At 36.5% G+C, this 24,041-nt stretch overlaps 1 protein-coding gene across 1 annotated transcript in view; it reads right to left on the bottom strand.

The window, feature by feature from the left end:
• Positions 1-19,024, bottom strand: part of GABA-B-R3 (gamma-aminobutyric acid type B receptor subunit 3) — a gene marked incomplete at its 3' end in the record, with an annotated part of 284,881 nt that extends 265,857 nt beyond the window's left edge. The window contains exons 1-2 of the mRNA XM_074092960.1: positions 18,745-19,024; positions 6,811-6,841 (exon numbers count right to left, since the gene is read on the bottom strand). The remainder of the gene's footprint in view (positions 1-6,810; positions 6,842-18,744) is intronic.
• Between the last annotated feature and the right edge of the window lie 5,017 nt (positions 19,025-24,041).

The following is a 24,041-nucleotide window of genomic DNA, read 5'->3' as shown; positions in this document are numbered from 1 at the left end:
CGTTACATGCATATTACATTTATAAATCCTAAGTACTAACATTCGACAGTAATTGTTTGTTTGTAATGTTTACTAACAAAATGTATATTATAATCTGAATAACTAAATATTATTACTATTATTATTATTATTAGTAACTCACTTAATTGTGCTTTGAATTTAATTAATTGATTATAAAAATCTGATAGCTTATATTTATATAACATAGTTCTTTATGTGCAAATATTTTACGCCAGTTATAATAAATTCAGGCTATTCTCATGGTTTATTAGGGGATAGATCTCCGTAGTTGCATCCGTTTCATTTATATTGTTTGGTACCAAAGACCTCTCCACGTAGGTTTCGGTCCCATGAATGCCTTTCGAATGACCAGGACCCATGATCGGAAACCCATACCAACAATAATAATAATTTGTTTATGCGTACAGTCTCATGTAATAGTTAGTTTTTAAGATGCTACAGATTATCAAAGTGGCTTCCCAAATCCACATAACAAACTTTGGAACCCCAAGTGTACTTAACCAACAAATGAGCTCAGCGGGAATTGAACTCGATGCGTACCAAGTGTTTTACTTTGGAAGAGTTTCGCCATCAAAAGATGTTTTCTTCCATGTCTTAGTACGCAAAATTAAGCCTTCTATTCAACCGCGAAAGTTGCACGTATGAGAAAACCGCCCATGTGTGAGTCGAACTCAAGCGCAGAGGGTTCCGCAAAGTATGTATTTATCTAACCATAATACACCGTGTTTCACTGGATTTCCGTTAACTTAGAAAGAATGAACGAAAATAAAAATACATTTATCCACAACAACAAAATACACAACAATATTATTAAGTACCAATAGACGACACGAAGGATAGAATGTGTCACTGCGGTTGCGAATCGGGCACTGGCCCACAATCAGCATACCTACTTCTGAAGCGGTAAAACCCCCAGAGCTGATTTTCAGCCAGCACCGTCGGTAACCCTCGGGCCGCTATAAAGATATATACCTACTACACAGTATTAACTACATAAGACTACATGAATAGATACTTTGTAAGCTATGATACATATTTATCTTGTGACTTTAAAAACATTAAAAATTAGTACATAAATTCGGCTGACAACTCAGTTTATTGATAGAAATTAATTAATTTTTGAGCGTTTTCATGCATCCTAAGGGAATATCGTGATAAAAGTGGCATAAGTGTTATTTCAAACGATCATACACACACCAAACTTCATTTACACACACACACACACACACAGGACCTGCTTGCAAACTTTCACATCTAGAATATTACATGTTCCACTTGATATGTTAGCCAAGATAACCACAGAGTGGACGCTCACCAACACGAAGAGATAATCTGGCAAACCAAGATGGCTATGGTGGGATGAACTGAACTACTTCTTGAAGGACTGCCCCTTGTATGCAGTGGACAGAGAGCAGTAGAAGTATCGGGGGGAGGCGTCAGCAGTATACCGTAGAATAAGCCAACAGTAATAATAAGGATCACTCAAAAGCTAAGCGATTAAAATCAAAATGCTATCTGTGTCACAAAACTTTAATAGTTATACATCCCATTCAAAAACTTTAAAATTAAGACTTAAAACTTACAACATAAGGTCGAAACTACAGCTTAAGGTGGATAGAATTAAAGCCTTTCGGAGACGCAAGAATTTGATTAGTTCAAAGCAGCGATATAAAATTCAATTCCTTTTCCGATTACGAAGTCACGAAATAAACAGCTGGCATTACCGGATGTCGTTTTAGCTTTAATTTCGCGCTTGACTGTGCTTCGTTGGGTACAACCGCGACAAAAGTGTTAACGAGTTAAGTTTTGTGGTCTTAGCAGAATCTGTGGGAAGAACGTACTATTAAACCAGTTTGACATTTGTATCTTCGTCGAACGTTTATAGTTTTGCTGTTTAGTAGTCTGTCCGTGGTTTAGTTGAGAGACTAGTAGTATTACGAGCAGTAAGATGTTATTTGTAAGGGTGTATTATGTACCTACATAAATTTTTTGGCGATTGTGGGGCATCAATGATGATGCCGCATCATGCGATTGTTATAGTTTGACCGCTATGTGTGGCTGTCTGTCTGTGGCACCATAGCTCTTAAACGGGTGGACCGATTTGAATGCGATTTTTTTATTTGAAAGCAGGTTTTCTAGCGATGGTTCTTAGACATGTTTCATTAAAATCGGTTCAGACGTTTTTGAGATATTGAACTTAGAAGTGACAAAGTCGGGAGTTTTCCAATTTTTTGTTGGTTATGTTAGTAGATTATCTAATAACCACCATCAATAGAACCATCGCTAGAAAACCTGCTTTAAAAAAACCGCATTCATATCGGTCCACCCGTTTAAGAGTTACGGTGCCACAGACAGACAGACACAGACACACATAGCGGTCAAACTTATAACACCCTTCTATTTGCGTCGGGGGTTAAAAACGAGCGTAAACACGCGCGAACGAGATGGACGGATAATGGTTAAAGCCGCGGGTTCACGGTGGATGCTGTGCCCTTAGTGTAAGTTTTCGGTTACAAAATACGTCTCAATCGCGTTGGCGTTAAAATGTCAACTTGTATGGAAACACGAACAGCGCCTCTAGCGGAACGTTTGCGATGTTCGTGTTTCCATACAAATTTTGTTTTTCAATTCAGGAATCCGTTTGTTAGTTGTTTAATTATAGTTAGCCCTACTCGTTTACTATCAGGCACGGCGGTAATTAAACGCAAACCTATTACACAAAAAGTCACCAACAGTTGATAAAGATTATATTTAAATAACTTTATCTGTATGGTTGGTGCATCCGCCATCTTTCAAAATGCAAGTTTTAGAAAAAATACAACTACCCAAAATAGTATTTTTTTTATAAGTTTGTAAATATTTTTTTGAAGGATTCAGCGCTAAAGCGCCTATCTGATTAAATAGCAATAAAAACCATTACTTCTACGGGAACTTCTTTTCTGGTTTTGATCAAATCTAAGAGGATGTTTATATAAAAAAAATACAAACATTGGAACATAGAACCTCCTCCTTTTTTGAAGTCTGTTAATAATTCGCTTGTTGAAAACCAAAATGTCACAATACAAAAAGTGCTACTTTTCAGTATGGCGATCTAAACTTTTGAGTGGCCTTTTACGATGTGTAACTAACTAAAGTGTATTTAGTTATCACTTTTAAACATTCAAACTATATGTATATTGGTTAGTTCTCTTCCAATTTTACAGTTGCTTTACAGAAAAGTGTCACTTTTTCATTCACCCTCACAAACAGCTCCGCTCCGCGCATGGTCTCGGACTGACATTTGATTAAGTGACGCTTTTTTTTGGTATCAACGTTTGGGCAATAAGTACAAAGGGAGACTACCGCCATCTTTCGGCAACTAATGTAAATATGAAGGTAAGTGTCTTTGCATTGCGTGCGTCTCGCCAGATAGTGTGTAGATGGCGGGTAAACTAAAATTGTAATTTTTTGTTTATTGTCATTTTTGTTTTCAACAAGCGAATTATAGTAAATACGCTAGAAGAGGAAACTTATGGGGGGTTATTCATCACCGCTCTATTCCCACATGAGATGGTTTGTTGTTAGTGTTTATGCTCCCGCCAGTAAATAAACCATACTAATTTTGTTAAGTCCTTATTACGCAATAAGTAAACTCTATAGGGAACAACTCCTACTAACTCTTTATTGAATTAGTCTACTGATTTATATACAGCGTGTCCCGAGTTATGTTAAACCGTGCGTTTGCTCGAGGGTAATGTCTGGACAGAATATCTAAGTAATTTTTGCTGTTGGTCTTCAAAAATAATGTGCGTTTTTTGGTACAACGTAAATTGAGAAAAATTGCGTTCACAATTTTACTCTGGAACTGTAATATCAAAAAATAAAAAATATCTAAAAAGTATGAACGCGTAATGAGAACTTACTTTAAAAAAAATGGTTTGTGCAATAAATAGCGTGAAGGGCATGGTGTTGCCACGAACATAATTGCTCTGTTGTATTAGCAACTTCACGATCCTTTTATGCGTATTCATAAAGCGTTACATCACAACACAATATGTTACCCGGTCTACACCAGGGTGCTAATGTAGGTAAGTTAAATTAATCTCATTATAATCATTTTTCTTTTCTATGTGTATTCGACTTTGGTATCATATAGGATAGATTTAGGAAAAGAAAAATTTGAAGACTTAATTATTTTCTATTTTACCTACACTTGTTGTTACTTGCAACTTTGTTTAAAAAAATACATTTATTCGCTATCTAACACGAACTAAGACATTTTGCTAATAAAAGGTTAATCTAGATAATAAACTGGGGTATAAATCTGCGTGCCAAACATTCAAAGTTATTAGAGTTATAGACGACTTGATGGCCTGGTGGTTAGAGAACCACGAAGGGTGACTACGAAGCTTGAGTTCCCGGGTTCGATTCCCGTGTTGGACAGATATTTATATGAAAAATACGAATGTTTATTCTCGGGTCTTGGGTGCTTAATATGTATTTAAGTATGTACGAGTATCTATATCTATATAATTATATTTATCCGTTGCTTAGTACCCATAACACAAGCTATGCTAAGCTTACTTTGGCACTAGGTCAATTGGTGTGAAGTGTCCCGTGATATTTATTTATTTATTTACCTAGTTAAATATTGTCCCAGTCACAGGGTTAATATTACTTGTAGAGACACCCTGTATACACAGTATACACGAAGTTATGTCTGCGGTCTCGCTGCGAGCGCGACCTTATTAGTTCTTCAAACTTCGGTAAGTATATTTTCGTATGAGTTTGTCATATTTGTTGTTATTTAGTAAGGACGATGAATTCATAGAAAATATAATATCGATTAGGCGAGTAGGTAAGTATTTGGTAGCATGGTGATCTAGTGGATTGATCGATAGGGTTTCTAGTAGATGACCATGGCACAGTGTAGGTACTCGTAAGAACCAGTGGTGATTCTTTGCAGTCTTCTTCATCATAATCATCAGCCGGAAGACGTCCACTGCTGGATAAAGGTTTCCTCTTTAGAACGCTACAATGAACGACAACTCGCCACTTGCATTCACCGGTTGCCCGCAACTCTCCATGGTGTCGTCTTCGGTGGATTTCCGTATTCCTTATCAATATATCAGGCGGGTGCGGTAACTGTTCATTTCGCAACGTAACCTTTGGCAACCTGATTAATTTCGCAACTTTTCATTTCGCAAACTCTAAAAGTGTAAATATTTCAGGATTTATTTCAGGGCCATCGTGTAGAACCCTTAAGGTTAGTTTTATAAAAAACCTGAAATATTGACAGCTTCAGAAATATTAAACAATTGCGAAATTAAAAGTTGCGAAGTGAATCAGGTTGCTAAACGTTAGTTGCGAAACAGAAGTGAACCATATTATCAGGCGTATCCTATCGAGCACGGGTATCCTGAATATATAATAGACGTTCTATTTACTTATCGTATTAATGTGTTTTAATTAAAAAAGAAGCTAAACTTATTAAGTATTAGATTATAATCATCCATACTAATATTATAAATGGAAAGTGTGTGTGTCCTCGCTGAAACTAAAATGGATAGAAAGTACCTACTCGTAAATCCTACCACAAGGTAGAAACGAGACAAAACATGTTCTATACCGTGTTTTTTATATCCGTTAACTTCGGCAGACGACTCATTTCATTGATATGAACTACTTGATAATTACCATTTTCGCGAAAATAAAAATAAAACTTTTCGACCGTAATTTTTTTTTCTTGCATATACCTATAGCTTCACATTCATTGTTAATTTTTAAATTGTAAAATAGACAAACTTGACCAGTCACATTGACGTGACACATAAGAGAGGCGTCAAAAAATCCACAAATTTAACTTTCTTTGGCTAATATGTGTGAATTAAACACGGATTAGTTATGGACTTTGAAAAAAAATCATAAAGGCTTTACGCTGTTACTGCTAATAATGAATTATCTTAACTCTTGATTATCTTTTAAACAGTAAGAGTTAGGCCGCTAGTCTCTTAGAGAAATTAACTGTCTTTATTTGATCTGTAAATTGTCCCCTTAAAGTTAACGGATATCAAAAATAACATGGTGTATTTGACACGTTTCCCTTTAAAACTAAATATGTCTTTATACTTCCCGGAGTCGTACAGGGTTTTTATACGTTGTTTTGCTTACTAAAGTAAGTCCGGACGTGCCCGTTTTTAGAATAGGACGGACGGACTCATCATAATGTGGATGTCGTAAAAGGCGACTAAGGGACCTAATGTAAGAGTGAGCGGGCGCTCTGTATTGCTTACCACGAACTCCGTACTTCAGAAGTGCGGTGTACCACACTATATTATCTTCAAGCGATAACCACGACCACTCTGTTAAGTGTCTGACTTAAAATTAGACCTGCTTGCATACTATACCTCGCGTCAAACAAACAGCCATTATATTGTATTCTTGTATTGTAGGTAATGTAAAAAGCCGTGGTGGCCTAAAAAGCCGTGGTGGCCTAGTGGTTTGACCTATCGCCTCTCAAGCAGAGGGTTGTGGGTTCAAACCCCGGCTCGCACCTCTGAGTTTTTCCAAATTCATGTGCGGAATTACATTTGAAATTTACCACGAGCTTTGCGGTGAAGGAAAACATCGTGAGGAAACCTGCACAAACCTGCGAAGCAATTCAATGGTGCGTGTGAAGTTCCCAATCCGCACTGGGCCCGCGTTTGAACTATAGCCCAAGCCCTCTTGTTCTGAGAGGAGGCCTGTGCCCAGCAGTGGGACGTATATAGGCTGGGATGATGATGAGGTAATGTTATGTCTAACACTCACGTTCCAAATCCATTGATGTGCGAGTCGCCAGCTGAAACACACAAGTAAATTGTGTTGAATGTTGGTGCAACACAATAGTGGGTTACTAGTTGATACTGGATATATCCGGATCAGACCCTATACTTACTGCGAAGTGCAAAATGTAAACTTCACTTCGAATCTTGCCGCCCCGCTGACGCTTATATTAATTTATTGAATCAGGCGTTACTTTGCGGAGGTCCATATCAATGAACTAAAATAATTTCCTTGCTCACCCGCGACCTTAAGGAAATTATTTTAGTTCATTGTCGCTTATATTATTTAATACGAGAGTGAGAGGGACGGTATGATACGATACGAACTTCGATTTTTGAATTTCGTAGTAGCCCTACAGAGCGCTTCACGCTAACGCTATAGATACGATACAACAAGTAAAATGTAGCCAGTACACAATTACAGGAGGTTGAAAATAGCCGAATGGCTTCGAGAAAAGGATGGCATGGCCGTGCCTTTGATTTGCACGACTTGCCGGAGGCACTACCGTGCCCCCAGAGTACGCGGTTTAAATTCTGGTTAGTTTTATGACTACGCGACAAGCTTTTACATCATTCCCGCATACGGCTCTATGAGTCTCGTCTAGGTTTCGGCTCATAAAATATGCATGGGCTATGCATAAACAGCATAATCGACCAATATGCTTATATCCCGAGCTAATCCAGATAACGTGCCTTTGCCCGGATTTAGGACCGAGTGAGACTAAGCTACAAGTATACCGGGTATTATGTATATCATCATATATATAGGTAGTGTTACCAGATTTGAAGTTACGCACACAACAAAATGACGGTTACATACTTGAATATCGAAAATTAAAATACCTACGGTTAAAATGTCGATGTTCAAAATATCGAAAATTAAATTATCGATTGTATCACAATATCGAAAGTTGTTATACCTATGGTCAAAATGTCTAAGATTTAAATGTCGATTGATTAAAATATCGAATGAGTAAAAATATCGATAGCCAATATATCTAAGTTGTAAATGTCAACATATTTGAATGTCGAAAATTAAAATATCGTACATACAAATCTGCTTTATTTATTCGTACTTTCTCTTAATAGCATTTATTTTACAAAATCTAGTCATTTTTAGCACTCGCCGGCCGCTGCCGCGGCACGCTCGCTTCGCTCGCTCGGCTCGTGCGTTGTTGTGGTCACAGTTCTAACCTAACCGAACCAAATATTTTTGGTAATTCATGTTCAATAGGTTAGGTTAGGTTAGTATTGCGTCAAGGCGCGAAGCGCCTCAACTGAGCGGTATAGGAGCTCCGCGAAGCGCAGCTCCGTCGACCCTGTCACGTGATAGCTCATACATAGGATATTCGATACTCTGTACTTCGATATTTTGGACTTCGATATTTATATCTTTCGATGTCACTTTTGTAGATAAATATATTTTCGATATATTGGACGTAGATTATCTAACCATTCGACAATATAAACTTTCGTTATTTTAGTTTTCGATATTTTGATACTGTCGATATTTTAATTTTCGATATTTTGAACATCGATATTTTACCCGTAGTTATTTTAACTTTCGATATTCAAATATGTAACCAAAATGACATGTAGAGGTGATGACAACGGGATTTGCACACTCATTTCAGATTATTCTCCTTTTATGCAATCAGTACATCATGTACATAATATATATATATATATATTTCTCTGTGCATCTGTTTTCTGTATCGCTTACTATTTCTGGTGTACAATAAAGAGTCTTTGTATTGTATTGCATTGTATATAGTGACGCAACGAATGTAATTTTTTGAAAATTCGCGAATGCGAATGCGAATATTCAGTTTTTCGTTCTGGCGCCAATTGTCTATGGCAGTCTCGTTCGAACGAAGTGCGTTCCGTTTGTATTTTGGTGCGAGAATTACCGAGTTTAGACGAACCCATCCGATTGTAGTGTCATTCCGCTCGCGCCGGCCTTTTCGTAAACAAAATAAGTGAATTTTGAGGTTTAAGTTACTTTTTCTTTTAAAAAGACATAAGAAATGATTGATTTTGATTTTATTAACCAACTATTATCTAATAATTGTATTTTTTTCTTATATTTATATTCGCAAAACATTCGCAGAAATTTTGCGAATGCGAATGCGAATATGCTTAAATATGCGAATATCCGCGAATGCGAGTATTCGTTATATCACTACTCGTAAGATCATTTATATTCCGTATAGGTCGAAGAACAGACAACCGATGGGGAAGAAATGGTCTTCGAGTGGCGATCAGGAACCGGAAGACGAAGACATGCCTCCCACGAGGTGGACTGGCGACAACGCGAGAGCAGCAGGCAACCAGTGGATGCAAGTGGTGAGTTGTCGTTCCTTGTGGCGTTTTAAGGGGGAGGTTTTGGTGCAACAGTGGTCGGACGTCTTTCGGCTGATAATGATGATTTTTAGGGTATCAAGTGTTAAATTGTGATTCGTTTATCGTTATCCCGCGGCAAATGTGCAATTTTCCGGGATAAAAACTATCCTTTGTCCTTCTCGGGGACTCAAACTATCTGGATACTAAATTTCATCTAAATTGGTTCAGCGGTTAAGACGTGAAGAGGTAAATAACAAACAAAAAGACCGACAAACTTTCGCAATTATGATATTAGTGGGATTTATTGGAAATTTGATTAAATTTATTCAAATAGTATTGTATGACAACGATAAAAATATAGCTGTACAATAGTTATAACGGAACCCTTTTATGTGCACTGTGTAGGGGTCTGTTTGAACTGCTCTCGACGCTATACCGCGGACAAATCTACTGCGAAGTTTAGTATGCTTACAATGCTAAACATATTTTGAGATCATATAATAATCCCACTACAGAAATTATATATTCGTAAGTTTGTGTATGTTATATTTCTTCACGTTTAGAATGTAAGTAACCGGACATCGAGTAATGTTATATGAGAATAATGTAATGTGTTAAGTTTATCTTGAGAGTTTTATAATTCTCGTGTCACAGTGTTTGTGACCAAATTCCTCCGAAACGGCTTGACCTTGTTGTTATTTCGAGATTTTATCACTATCCCGTGGGAATATCGGGATAAAAAGTAGCCTATGTGTTATTCCAGATATCCAGCTATCTACATACCAAATTTCATGACTCTAAGCCCAGCGGTTATTAGTTCGAGATTTTATCCCTATCCCGTGGGAACATCGGGATAAAAAGTAGCATGTTATTCCAGACGTCCAGCTACCTACATGCCAAATTTCATGACTCTAAGCCCAGCGGTCGTTATTCAGAGATTTTATCCCTATCCCGTGGGAATATTTAGATAAAAAGTATCCTATGTTTTAATCCCGGTTATAAACTAACTTTTTGCCAAATATCATCCAAATCCGTCCAGCCGTTTCAGCGTGAAGAAGTAACAAACATACTCACTCACTCACTCACAAACTTTCACATTTATAATATTAAGTAGGATATAGTAGGATAAAATTATGAGAAGGGAGTGATTCGGATACTGTTGTAGCGCAGTGTAAGCATATGATTATGGTACCGCAAACCCGCCAACTATCGAGTGGCTAAGTCCTCACAAATACGGACCGGCTCTGTTCCCGACATATTACAATATTTTCAGTTTTTTATTTTTAACCCCCGACGAAAAAGACGGGTGTTATAAGATTTACCGCTATGTGTGTCTGTCTGTCTGTGGAAACGTAGCTCTTAAACTGTTGGACCGATTTGATGCCAATGCGGTTTTTTAATTGAAAGGAGGTTTTCTAGCGATGGTTCTTAGACATGTTTTATCAAAATCGGTTTAGCCGTTTTTGAGATATTGAACTTTGAAGTGACAAAGTCGGGGGTTTTCTAACTTTTTATTAGTTAGGTTATTAATCAGTAGTTATTTTATCAGGAATTTCGAGGTTTTGTAGTTTTTAACCGACATCAAAAAACGAAGAGGTTATTGTTACTTTAGTAGTCTTTAACTGTGACTTCATTCGCGTGAATCATTAAACCTCATGCATGATATTAGATACATGTGGCGCAGCAGGGCTACTACGAAACTCAAAACTCGAAGTTCGTATCGTACCGTCGCTCTCTCTCTCGTATCAATTAGTATGTGTCAAAGGGACCGCACGACACGAACTTCGAGATTCGAGTTTCGGAGTAGCCCTGCAGGTTTTTATACAGGGCGTTCGGCAGATGGATGGACATACGGACATTCTTACAATGTGGAGGTGGAGGAACTGCTTGAACACGCATATCTTGCATAAACTTAGCTGTCATAAGGTCGTGGAGCAAAGAAATTCTTTTAGTTCCTGAAATTTTAAACGAGCAAGTGACACCTACAACAACAGAAGATTGCGGATAGGTTGCCAGCTTAGAGGATTAATAGACAACATGTGCCAGTTATTTTGATAGCTGTCTTAATCGCCACGCATTGCTACTTGGCGGTAGAATTAGCAAGTAAAATGGTGGTAACAACCCAGACGGACCATACACAAGGTCATATCCACAAAGGAATATCTTTTGGTAAAAACAGTAACACAATTCACTTTTCCCTTTAGCCCGTGATATCTGAGGCATACATAAATTCAAAGACTACCTTGTTACCTATTACTTTAAACCCTTTGTCTACCCCTTTGCCCCTTTTATTTGGCGGTTGAAAACTAATTTCCCCCAACAACCCACTTGAGTATACTTCCATCTAAGAATAAAAAATAAAGAGGTCCCTAAGTAGATCCAATATCGTTACTGTATTAGAATAAGAACTTGGGGGAAAAGAATTCGTCGGCAAGATGCCATCGGAATCGGGGACTATATTACTTTGTACTGGGATGTATTGATGGAGGTGTTATTACAATTCATTGAATGTGATTTAAGATCACACAGAGCGATTACGATCATAGAAGGTACGAAATGAAAATCTATTGTCAAGAAAACATTAACATTTGTGTCACAAGGGAGAAAAATGGTTTATTTACGGCGAGGGCGGTATATTGAATCCAGAATGTAGCGAAGGATTCTAAATTACTCGTAGAATCCTGAGCGTAATGAGGGATTCAAGTGTTAACGCCCAAGATGAAAATAATTTTGCTCCCAGTGGCTCATACAACTTTTCACACCGAGCATTAAGAAACTTGAACGATACAATCTAAATATACTTAAAGAGCAACCAGCACAGACAACGGTGTGGTTTTTTAATTATCAACTTTAAAAAAATGCATTTGGAATAAATCGCTTAGGGAAGCCTTGAATAGAAAAGTTGCACTTTGCTCCCTCTCGTCAGGGAGGAAAAGTTACTTTTCTGAAGGAGAGGTGTGAAAAGAATATTGTCATATTTATAGCTATAGGAATAGGGGAGAGGCATTCATTAAAATACTTGATCATAACTAAACGTGCGAAAATGACAATTAAATTACTAACGCCGCGTCGCACGTGGAACCTTAATTAAGTTGAGATAAAGACTAATTAGTTTAGTCTGGCTCTAGAGGTATAGACGGATTCTTCGATAATAAAGTTAAGGCTCAGAACCCTTGGGTGCGTTTCGGCTACGGAAGATATAGGTCTGTATATGCATGCAAAAACCATTCGAATCACTTTCAATGCCTATAAAGCAGGCAAGCATACACCTTCGCTATAGAGCGCGCACACATACACACATAGTTTATAGTGTAGTTTTTTTTTTATGGGACACTTGACACCAATTGACCTAGTCCCAAACTAAGCAAAGCTTGTACTATGGATACTAGGCAACGGATAAACATACTTATATAGATAAATACATTCTTAAATACATATAAAACATCCAAGACCCGAGAACAAACATTAGTATTATTCATACAAATATCTGCCACGCCAGGAATCGAACCCGGGACCTCAAGCTTCGTAGGCAGGTTCTCTAACCACTCGGCCATCCGGTCGTCTTGCCTACCATGTTTTCTCTTTCCTTTTACATTTACATGTACTTGAAATAATCTTGAAATAATCTGCACCGGTCTGATAATAGAATAGCTGTTTCACCATCCATTGATTAGCGTTAACCCACGGTTAAATGTGATGCCGTCTTCGTCTATTCGAACAAAACAAATAGAGACGACATCACACCTAACCGCCAGTTAACACTAATCAATGGATGGTGAAACAGCCCCTTTGTATATTAGAAAAAAAAATACTAGAATTGGTTTTGCTAAAAAAATCCTGGACAAAAGCAAGGCAAAACATGCAAGAACAGGAAAAGAAACTGAACAGCTGTATTTTATGTAACTCGTGTTTTAACAAATAAATATTTTTATTTTTATCTTTATCTTTACGGGCTATTTTTTTTAATAATTTTTAATGTTTTTTTAATTAAATGCAGACAACCCTATATCAACATGTTCACAATAAAGCAACGATAACTTTGATATACAATTTGTTCTATTATCTCATCAAGTGAAAGTATAGCAAACCCAACGTCTACATATTCTATAAGTCAGTATAACATTTTCTTATAATCTCGATGATGCAACAGAAAAATATGGCAAAAAAAATATTTTTTTAGCAAACCCATTTCTAATATATTTTCAGATTTTTTTGTTTTTTTTTCCTAGCCTACAAATAGTGTCCCACTGCTGGGCAAAGGCTCTCTTCTCTTCTTGACCCCCACACCTCCCGGTTCAGCGCAATGTCAGGCCAATCCCTTGCATATGCGTATTCTCTAATAATACATTTATTATAAAATACATTTCATTCTATTATCAGACCGGTGCATGCAGATTTTTTCAAGTTCGGATCTTAGATCAATCTATCTCTGTAAAACGAGGGGGAGCACTGGTTATCCGGGAGCACATGTTTTACCCATCTAAGGAAGAAGAGTTACTAGGGAAATTAATTCTTATTTATTATTATTTAGCTCTTTAAATATATTATACATACATACATACATAATACATAAACATCACGCCTTTATCCCAAATGGGGTAGGCAGAGCACACGAAACGTTACCGCTTTGGAGCCACTTTTAGCAATTTTAGGTTTAAAGTTTGACAAAAAAAAAGTACCATAGTGACAGGTTGCTAGTCTGTCGCCTACGGTATACCTTCACCTATATCCTTAGTCGCCTCTTACGACATCCACGGAAGAAATGGAGAGGTGTAATTCTAACCCGACACCACACGGGTATATATTATACAGTTGTTTCTAAATTACAGATCATTTTCTTACATAACTGGAGACATAGCAGTTCCTAGTATCAAGACGTCCTCGCACGAATGGTTATGTCTAACGATACTGCGGAATTATGCATTAACGGGATCCGCTGCCGCGATGTTACTCGTTCGATCCGTATTTGCGTGTTTTGCTAAGACCCTTCCGACCTGAATCAATATAATATATATGTATGACTCTTTATTGAACGAGCAGACTTGTAAGCCACGAACAGAACGCGATCATAAAGCGTCGTATGATAACCTCCTGGGGTTCAAAGTGATAATAAGTACATACATATTGTTAGTAATAGAATTTATATCTTTTGAAAAATCAAATTAACAAATCATAAATTAAAATTTATCTATTAGTATGAGACATTAAGATTTAAATTTAGACGTCAATTTTTGTTGTATCACCATACAACACAGCATACTATACAGTCGCAGGAGGATAAATATGACATTATATTGTTAGTAATATAATTATAATACACATATTATTTATTGCATCCCACAAGTCAATACAAAATTTGTATATGTACTTAAATAATTTATTGAATCAGGCGTTACTTTGCGGAGGTCCATATCAATGAACTTCATTGCTCACCCGCGACCTTACGATAGCTAAGCTTATGCAAAATATGCGTGTTCATGCAGTTCCTCCACCTCCACACTGTAAGGACGCGTTTAACTCAAACATAATCTTCAGATGACACAACGTACACCATGCTATAGACTAACGAACCACAACCATTTACTTGTTGCAAGTACCCACATACGTCAACTACACAAATTTTAATATTTTTTTTATGTACTTAAACACAAAATTCAGGGTAGACAATAGGCGGTTTTATCGCTTAAAAGCGATCTCTTTCAGAGGACCATTTGGGTACAGGAACTGGAACCGGGCGTTTTTCAGATTGTGGCATTTTTGTCCTATAAATAATTGTGTACTTATTTTGTTTTTATAAGCGAAACGGACACTTTCCAAAATGTGGCAGTTTTATCCTACAAATAATTGTTCAATTATTTCTTTATTATAATTATAAGCGAAACGGACGTTTTCCCTAATCTCACAAAGTTGGTAACTTTTCGAGAATCGGTTGCAACTAAAAAGATTGCCCCTTTGCTCTGAACTTAGCCATCAATGCGCCAAAATGCCAAAGGGGCGCATGCGTATATTTCACGTTAATAGGCCGATTTTATCGGGTGTCTTCGTGAAATATGAAAATAAGGCTAATTTTGGACACATTTTTTAATTAAAAGTGATTTTGGAAATGTTTAACTTATGGCCCTTTTGTTTATAAGCAGCGATATGTAAAAAAATGAAACTTAAGAACCAGAGGCTGTATTGCGTAACGCGTTGCCGTTCGCAATCACATTCACCATCTCTTTCTACCCTCGTTTTATACCGTGTAACAGAAAGAAGTGGTGAAAATGATTGTGATACCGGGTGTGTTAAACAATTTTTTTGTTAATTCGTATTATTTTAGAGAATATACGTAAAATTTCTGTCTTACCATGGACCACCAACTGTTTGAAGGTGATATACGGTAAAAGTAAAATTGTAAATGAATGAACGAATGCGACCGCTACTTGACTGGCGCCTTGTTTTGCCAATTCATTGTTGATGGCTTCGCGAACCACTTAGAGTTCTTCCAGGGACCACTGGTTATGAACCACTTCTTTAAAAGTAAAACTTAACAATATTCACATTGCTCAGGAGAGGGGCTCCGTTAACACAAGATATTCAAAAATATCTACAAATTTGTACGGAACCATCGACGCGTGAGGCCGACTCGCAATTAGCTGATTTTTCTCTTTAAAAACGCTTCGAGAGATTCCATACGCTAACAAAAGACCCCTAGTTTATCCTTTCCTTATCACGTCCCAAGCTCTAAACACCTGCGAAAACGTCTTTCAACTATCACATGTATACTATTCGACGCATCAATCGACCCCGTTCCCTAATAAAATAGGGGAAGACGGGGCAATAAGCGCCAGTGAGAGATTACACCACGCCTGAGTTCACCCTTTCTGGGGTAATATGGCGTAAAGATAAATTTAAATCGGGGAATTATACGCTGTCACTATTGGGGGATTGGGGTACTTAGGTAATCGAAAATTACAAATTTGGCGGCAAATTTACATTTAGGTGTCTGTAGATAGGATTTATAAAGGCGCTTCGTTAGGCCTATTTTATTTGATACTCTATACTGAATTTGGTAGCCGTGGTGATCTAGTGATTTGATCTATGGCCTCTCAAGCTGAGGATCGTGGGTTCAAACCCCAGCACGCACCTCTCAGTTTTCGAAATCCATGTGCGAAATATTACCACAAGCTTTACGGTGAAGGAAAACAGCGCACAAACCTGCGAAGCAATTCAATGGTGACTGTGAAGATCCCGATCTGCACTGGGCCTGCGTCGGAACTACGGCCCAAGTCCTCTGATTCTGAGAGGGCTGTGCCCAGCAGTGGGACGTATATAGGCTGAGATGATGATGATTGTTGTTTTCAACCGTATTTGGACGTGAAATATGAGTGATGCGATTCAACTAAATGTCTGATATACTTAGGGTTTGTGTGTGTGTGTGTGTGTGTGTGTGTGTGTGTGTGTGTGTGTGTGTGTGTGTGTTACTCCTTCACGCTAAAATGGTTTGCCGGTTGCACCCTCAAAGATATGGCGGGCAAGAGTACCAGAGTAGGGCACCGAGGACAAGGCAGACCAAGATAAGATAGCTCTGGATAAGGAGATGAGTAAGTCAAGAGCCTTTGCCCAGCCCAGCAGTGTATATAGTTAGTACGGAACCCTCCACTGCGGGTGAGTCAGTACGCTCCTGGCCCGTTTTTTGTGACCCGTCTCTTCTATTTACTTTGTGAAAGAAAAGAATAATGACCGACCTTTGATAACATCTCTCCAGCTGTACTGTATATTGATAATTAAGCACTTTTGTTTGTTTAATTTAGGCATTCACTTCATCACTACCACTTTGGACGGCTCCGTGACCTAATGGTTTAGGACTTGAATAATACAGGCTGTTTAAAATAATTAGTGATAATAAATAACCAAAAAGTCGTGGTAATCTAAGTATTTGTCCTATGGCCTCTTAACCAGAGGTTCCTGGGTTCGAGCCCGGGCTCGCACCTCTAAGTTTTTTGGATATTATATCCGAACATTGTGAGAAAACCTGCACACCAAATAAATAAATGTCATGAATTCTGAAAACAAAAATTTACACTTACTTTCCTTGCTGACTGTACGTCGAAGAGTCCAATTATTTACCAATTTTTTACGTGTTACGGGGAATTGGCAATAAAATTATTTTTTATTTTTAATTTCCGCTGTGTGGTTGTGGTTTATTCTTCCTCATTTTTATATAGATATCGTGTTTTAGCGACGAAAAATAATTGAATTTACAATTTGTGTTTTGCAATCAAATTAAAACTGTAATAAAATCAAAATTTTACTTCTTATACTAGTATCCAGGCTACATGAAATGAATTGAAAATACAAACTGAAATATAGATGCACAGAAAAACCAGAAAAATAAGACCAACACTGGGAATCGAACCCAGGTCCGCGGTATTCGGTAGCCACTTACTTACTTTACTACCACTTACTTACTTTTTTACTTTACTTACTTTTCTTTTTGTTTGTATTTTTTGTTTTTTTTGTTTTGTATTTTCAATTTAGGTTTTACGGGATGACCGTAAAAGTAAAAATTTGGAATTGAAATAAAAAATACAAAAAGATTCCTAAAAACCAATCATACATGAAATGACTTTTTATGCTCTAGTGCATGAAGTCAAGTTCGTCTAAGACCCAGACAATCAGCGCCAGCAGCCACGAACAAAAAAGTTAATAAGATAAAGTTATATTTTTCAAGTTTTTTTATATAAATTAAAAAAAGTAGATAGGTATTTAATACTAATAAGTTACATATGTAGCAATGCATGAAAATAAAAGATGCCTTGTCCCACTGTTTCTGTTTAAACGGAAAAGTAAATATAAAATGGGTTTTGTGAATGAGCTTACACTCTGCTATTTATGTAGGTACTTTTATTAAATTGTACTGTTTTAATAATTATAAAACTCAAACTCAAACAAACTCACAACATTTATTGACAAGAAAAACACACTACATTACAACAAAAACACAGTAAAAACATAAATAGGAGAAGAGAGGAAAATAAGAGACAGGGTGCTGTAGTGTGATGCCAAAAGGACTCAGCTCAGCATGTGCCGTAGCCCTGTGACCAGAGCTGCAGCGCTGGTTTTCAGCTGAACCCCGGTGAGTGTGCACCACGTAACCGAACGCGTAATTATTGCGGGAAAAGAAAAAATAACTATATATTATATTATATATATATATAAATTATGACATCATCATCTTTATTGTACAAAATAAAACTCAGTTTAGGTAAGTATATTTTATACCTTAGGCTGCTATTACTCTTAAAATACTAATAAATCATGACAAATATAAGAATTATAAAATACATAGAAACATATATATGCGTGGAAATTTGTACAAGAGGATTTAAAAATAAAATAAAAGAGAAATTTAAGAATAAAATGCTGTATTATTTTTAGATTAATGCGGTTTATAATTAGGTGTGCGATTTATTAAATTTATCACTCGAAGTGTATCAAATTAAATCAACAACGAAACAAAGAAAAATCTTTATAGTTGAATAAGATAATTAAACTTGTAAAGAAGAATAAAAGTTACAAAAATACTTGAACATACCTTCAAAACCCAATCATCTCGTAGCATCACATAGTTTACGTAAAACACCGAATTCACCAAACAAAATCACTTCACAATATCATGTTTTAAAATTACTCACTTAAATCTCTTTATAAAAAAAAAACTACTCTAAATTCCTATCAAATTCTCTTTTTTAACACATAAAAACAATTCGAAGATACTAATACTGAAACCACTACTAAAACTATAATTTTACGTGGAGAAACTTTGACGCGTAGAGGCGTAGCGTTTCTCGTAGCTAGTAACGCGTAGCACTGCTACGAAGGCTTAGACGCGACTGAAGGCTTGCTACGTCAGTTGAAACTCGAGATGTATAGATAAAATGTCAGTTGAACTGATTTAAACCTTCTGTGTTTTACTATAAGTTTGAAATCTAAAGACCAGTGTGAGAGCTATATGTAGGCAAAACTCAAGAAAGTCGCTCCTTGCATGTAGTAGTGTAATGAAGTGATGAAGCTTAAATAGTTTTTTAACCCCTGACGTTAAAAGAGGGGTGTTATAAGTTTGACGTCAACGTCGGTCTGTCTGTCTGTGGCATCAAAGCTCTCAAACGGATTGTAATATTGGGAGTTGATTCAAATTCAAATGTCGATTAAATACTGTTTATTAGAGTAAATGAATCCTTATTACAATGAATACAACAACCGGAACCTATAACACACGAGTAGACTGAAGTGTAGTGTCATGTCCGCTTATCACGACTACTTATCTGGGGGCTCGGCAGTGTCCACGCCAAGTCGAGCAAAAATGCGGCTTGGCCGTAACATCCTTTTCTTGAAGCAGTTCAGGCCGTTTTCGACCCCTCCTTATTATACAGGCACATAATAGGAGTGTGTGCGTGTGGCGTAGCGTAGCTCTCACATCAGGATCGACCAATTTCAATGTGGTTTTTATGTGAAAGCGAGTTTCTTAATTTCTAAGTTTCTTAACGAAATTCTTAGCAACGTTTGGCAATGATCGGTAGAGCCGTTTTTGAGATACACTCGTAGAAGTTTATTAGGACAGTGTCGGGGGTTTTCGTCAATCCGTCTGTCACCAGGCTGTATCTCATGAACCGTGATAGACAGTTGAAATTTTCACAGATTATCGTATACCTGTGGCCGCTATAACACCAAATACTAAAAACGGAACAAAACAAATATTTAAGGGGGGCTCCCATACAACAAACGTGATATTTTTGCCGTTTTTTGCTAGATATTAATAACGGTAACTTGTAGACGCTTAAAATATTCATAGAATATTTTAGTCGTATATTCCCTTTAAAAATAAATAATTAAATTAAAATAAAATAAGTATTTAAGGGGGCTTCCATACAACAAACGCGTTTTTTTGCTAATGTCTAATATTGTATAGATAATGGTAAGGGAACCCTTCATGCGCGAGGCCGACTCGCACTTGGCCAATTTTTATTTGTTACTCCTTATTGAAATGTCTTTGAAAATGTCAACCCATCATCCCAGCCTATATATGTCCCACTCTTCTGAGAGGAGGCCTGTGCGGACTGGTAACTTCAAACACACCATTAAATTGCTTCGCAGGTTTTATAATATAATGAGCTTTTGCCCGCGGCTTCGCCCGCGTTGAAATCGGTTATCGCGAGGTTTCGGGAACTGTGCATTTTTCCGGAATAAAAATGGCTTATGTCACTCTTTGGCCCATAACCTGTCTCTGTGACAAATATCACGTCGATCCGTCGCTCTGTTTCGACATGAAAGACGGACAAACATACAAACACACACTATTTCGCTTTTATGATATTACTCGTAGTATGGATTACCGATGTTTTCCTTTATCATAATACTCATGGTGATTTTCAAATGTAAGTTCGTACGTGTATTTTGATAAAGGTTGAAGTCGTAAAGGTATTACTTGGCTAACTATACATCAATAACTAACCCCTTTCCCACCCGTCACACCTATACAGGATGTCCCATGGCTATGCCACGTGGAGGGCTCTTAAATATTGTAGATAGACAATTTTATAGAAAGAAGACTTAATCTAAATTTTTAAAACAATTTCAACTACATTCAAACAAATTTGAATAATCAACTGTCTGAACCGGAAATCGAACCTGCCGAATAGTAAAACAGAATTCAAAATTCAGAATCATTTATTCAGTAAGTAGGCCCCAATGGGCACTTTTACACGTCATTTTTTAAACTACCAGCGCTTTCGGAAAGATCATCATTGCCAAGAAGAATGCGTCGCAAGAAACTTGGCAGAAAGTAATTTTTTCAAAATAAATAATAACAAAGTAAATACTTATAAACTGCAGTATTAAATAAAGAAAAAATTGCATGAAAAAAATATAAATAAATGATAATAATAATAAACTCTAAAAAAAATTAATTTTGCGGTACCTACTGATCAAAAAGCTCAATCATAAGGCTTATTGTTATTCTCGTAACATAGTATCTGAAATAAAGGGAAGATCATGTAATTTGACATTTAAAATTTCAGGAAAAAATATAATTCAAAATATAATTATTTTAGTTAAATAAAATTGGATTTTTATTTGGTGGTTTTGATTCCCGGTTAAGACACTAGTATTTTACAAAAAACTTTTGAATACAGTTAAAATTGTTTTTTAATACTAAATTAAGTTATATTTCAGTAAAATTTCCTGTCTCCAATATTTAAGGTACTTTACCTCCATGTAGCGTAGCCGCGGGACATCCTGTATATATCACGCAAACTGCTATCAATGTGTCTGTCTGCCTGTTGCGGCATTGAGCCGTGTTTATTGCGGCTGTTAATGACAGGGGTTGAGTTGAGGGGTGCGGGTTCTATCCCGTTAGGAGCATTTTCGATTAGTTCAAATTAAAATCATTTATTTAGTAAATAATAATAAATAATAATAAAAAATATTTATTCAGATAACTAGGATCCATCAGTTGTTAGTATTACTTATAAATATGTAAATAGGCCGTAATGGGCACTTTTACCTACACGTCATTTTTTTAAAACACCAGCGCTTTTGGAAAGACCATCATTGCCAAGAAAAATGCGTCGCAAGAAACTTGGCAGAATGTCATTGTTACTTATAAAGTAAAGTATAAAATTAAAAAAAAAATACATGAGAAGATCAATAATGATACAGGGATGTATGGGTCCCTTAGTTACAAAACTAAAACTAAACATAATATGTAACTATATCTAGTTCAGTTCAGTGGAAAACCCGTTTATGACTTGGAGTCGCGCACAAAAGGTTGAAGGTAATTTAGATTTAAGAAAGAACAGTTGAAGGAAATGTAAATTTAAGGAAGTAGAAAGAAAAAAATAAAATATTATTACAAATACACAACGCGAAACATAGAGATCTTACGTCATGCAATATTTTTAAAAGAGTATGTCATTTCAAACGATACATTTGACTAAATGACCCACGACAAAATGAAAAATGAGCGAGTAATTATTACTTAAATAATAATTTGCCGAAAAAAATATGCTATCTGTAAAATTTTGACAGTTGTTTTGACTAATTGGTTTTTATCAAATGATATTTTAGGAAAAATAAATTGCAATATACATGATATAGTTATATGATACTTTGGCAAAAGTGTTTTTTTATATACAACACTATGCTGAGCTGGGACCGTTTCACGATTTTCCAAAAACCTGCTTTTATTTTTATTTTTTCTTAAGTCTTTGTGTAATATGTTTGTTTTGTGAATAGCGGATAAATGATTCTTAATCTTATTCTTAATAAACATTAGTAACTCCATCAAGGAATTAAATTATTAGCCAAACGGAGAAGTACCGTACGGGCCACAAATGTAACGTCATTGTAGAGAAGGAAATTAAAACAGAAGATTGTTTGCATTTGAAAACAGCTATGTTTACGAGTTATTATGTTTATTGTTTGCTGCTTGAAATGCGAGAAACAGTAGAACATGGACAGTATTATGCTAAAGACTAGCTCTTCTGAAGAGGCCAGCCCACTTGTTTTGGGTCAACTTTTTTGTGTAGGTTGTTGCCATGGTAACGTCTCCTGAGTCACCTATTAAAAGTATCATTTTATGGGGTACAAAAAGTAAGTATTTGTGACAGTTTTGAGGCAATTCCTTCATGGTTCATCCCCTTAGCGTGCTAATAGTATAAATTGCAAACATTTTTTACTGATGTCTGCTGACTTATGGGAGAGAATCACAACACTAAAAAGGTGATTGAATTGATCCAATTATCTGAGCTATGTTGACGACTTTGGTACCAACTGTGACTTTATTTTCCGAAACCTAAATTGACAGTAAGTCTGAAACCTCTGAAGTAGAAAATACTTGGCGCCTTCCAGTGTTGGTTATGTGAAGTTTGTACCTCTGTGAGAAAACATTTCCATAAAATTTCAGATTCTAACACCTGAAGGGATTATAAAAGTAATGGAATTCTAGCTACATTGCCTCTTTTATGTTTACACCTGCTTAAAAAATTGGTTTTAGAGCCATAATAATACTTATTTCTGCGCAGATGGAGTAAAACTTCGCTTCATCATCATCATCATCATCATCATCCCAGCCTATATACGTCCCACCTACTGGGCACAGGCCTCCTCTCAGAATGAGAGGGCTTGGTACTACGGTACCCACGCGGGCCGAGTGCGGATTGGGAACTTCACACACACCATTGAATTGCTTCGCAGGTGTGTGTAGGTTTCCTTGGTATTTTTAGTCCTTGAGCCTATAAATAATGTTACTGATCATACTGCTCAGTCGTAATTCAGGCTGCGAGGAGCTGTTTGCGAGGTACTTGAATGGCAAGTTGGAATCGCTGGGTAAGCCCTAGTCCGGGACTGCTCGTTAGTAATTTAATACCGAGGATTTTATATTTGATTAATTTAAATTTGCTGTGCGAATTAATTGAAAATTAAGTTAAATCTGTTGGACAGATTTTAGACAAATTGCTATAAAAAAAATTCTTCTAGAATTTAGATGGAACATTAAAATAATTGCCGCTCAATGCAATGTTGTTGTTTCTATCTAGTTGAATTTGATCATTCAATTTTGGTCTTAACTCGAAAAATTTGGGCCCCACTGTTCCCCGTGCTATGGCCTGGCCATTGCCACTTCAACGAGCTAATTCGCTTGGCTAGGTCGGTGATCCTTGTTCTTCTCTGTGTCGTCTGTGTCTGTTGTTTTTATTTTTGTCTTTTTTTTTCATTTTTTTTCCTATCTTTTTGGACATTGTGTAGTTCTAAATTTACGTTTTATTTGTTGTGTTTCTGTTGTGTTCATTTTTTTTAATGTGGCAATAAATGTCTTTTTTTCTTTTTTTTACTTCT

Source organism: Choristoneura fumiferana, chromosome 10 (genome assembly GCF_025370935.1).
Source record: "Choristoneura fumiferana chromosome 10, NRCan_CFum_1, whole genome shotgun sequence".
Lineage (NCBI taxonomy): Eukaryota > Metazoa > Arthropoda > Insecta > Lepidoptera > Tortricidae > Choristoneura > Choristoneura fumiferana.
The sequence above is the reverse complement of the archived record's forward strand: the minus strand, read 5'-3'. Positions and strand labels throughout refer to the sequence as shown.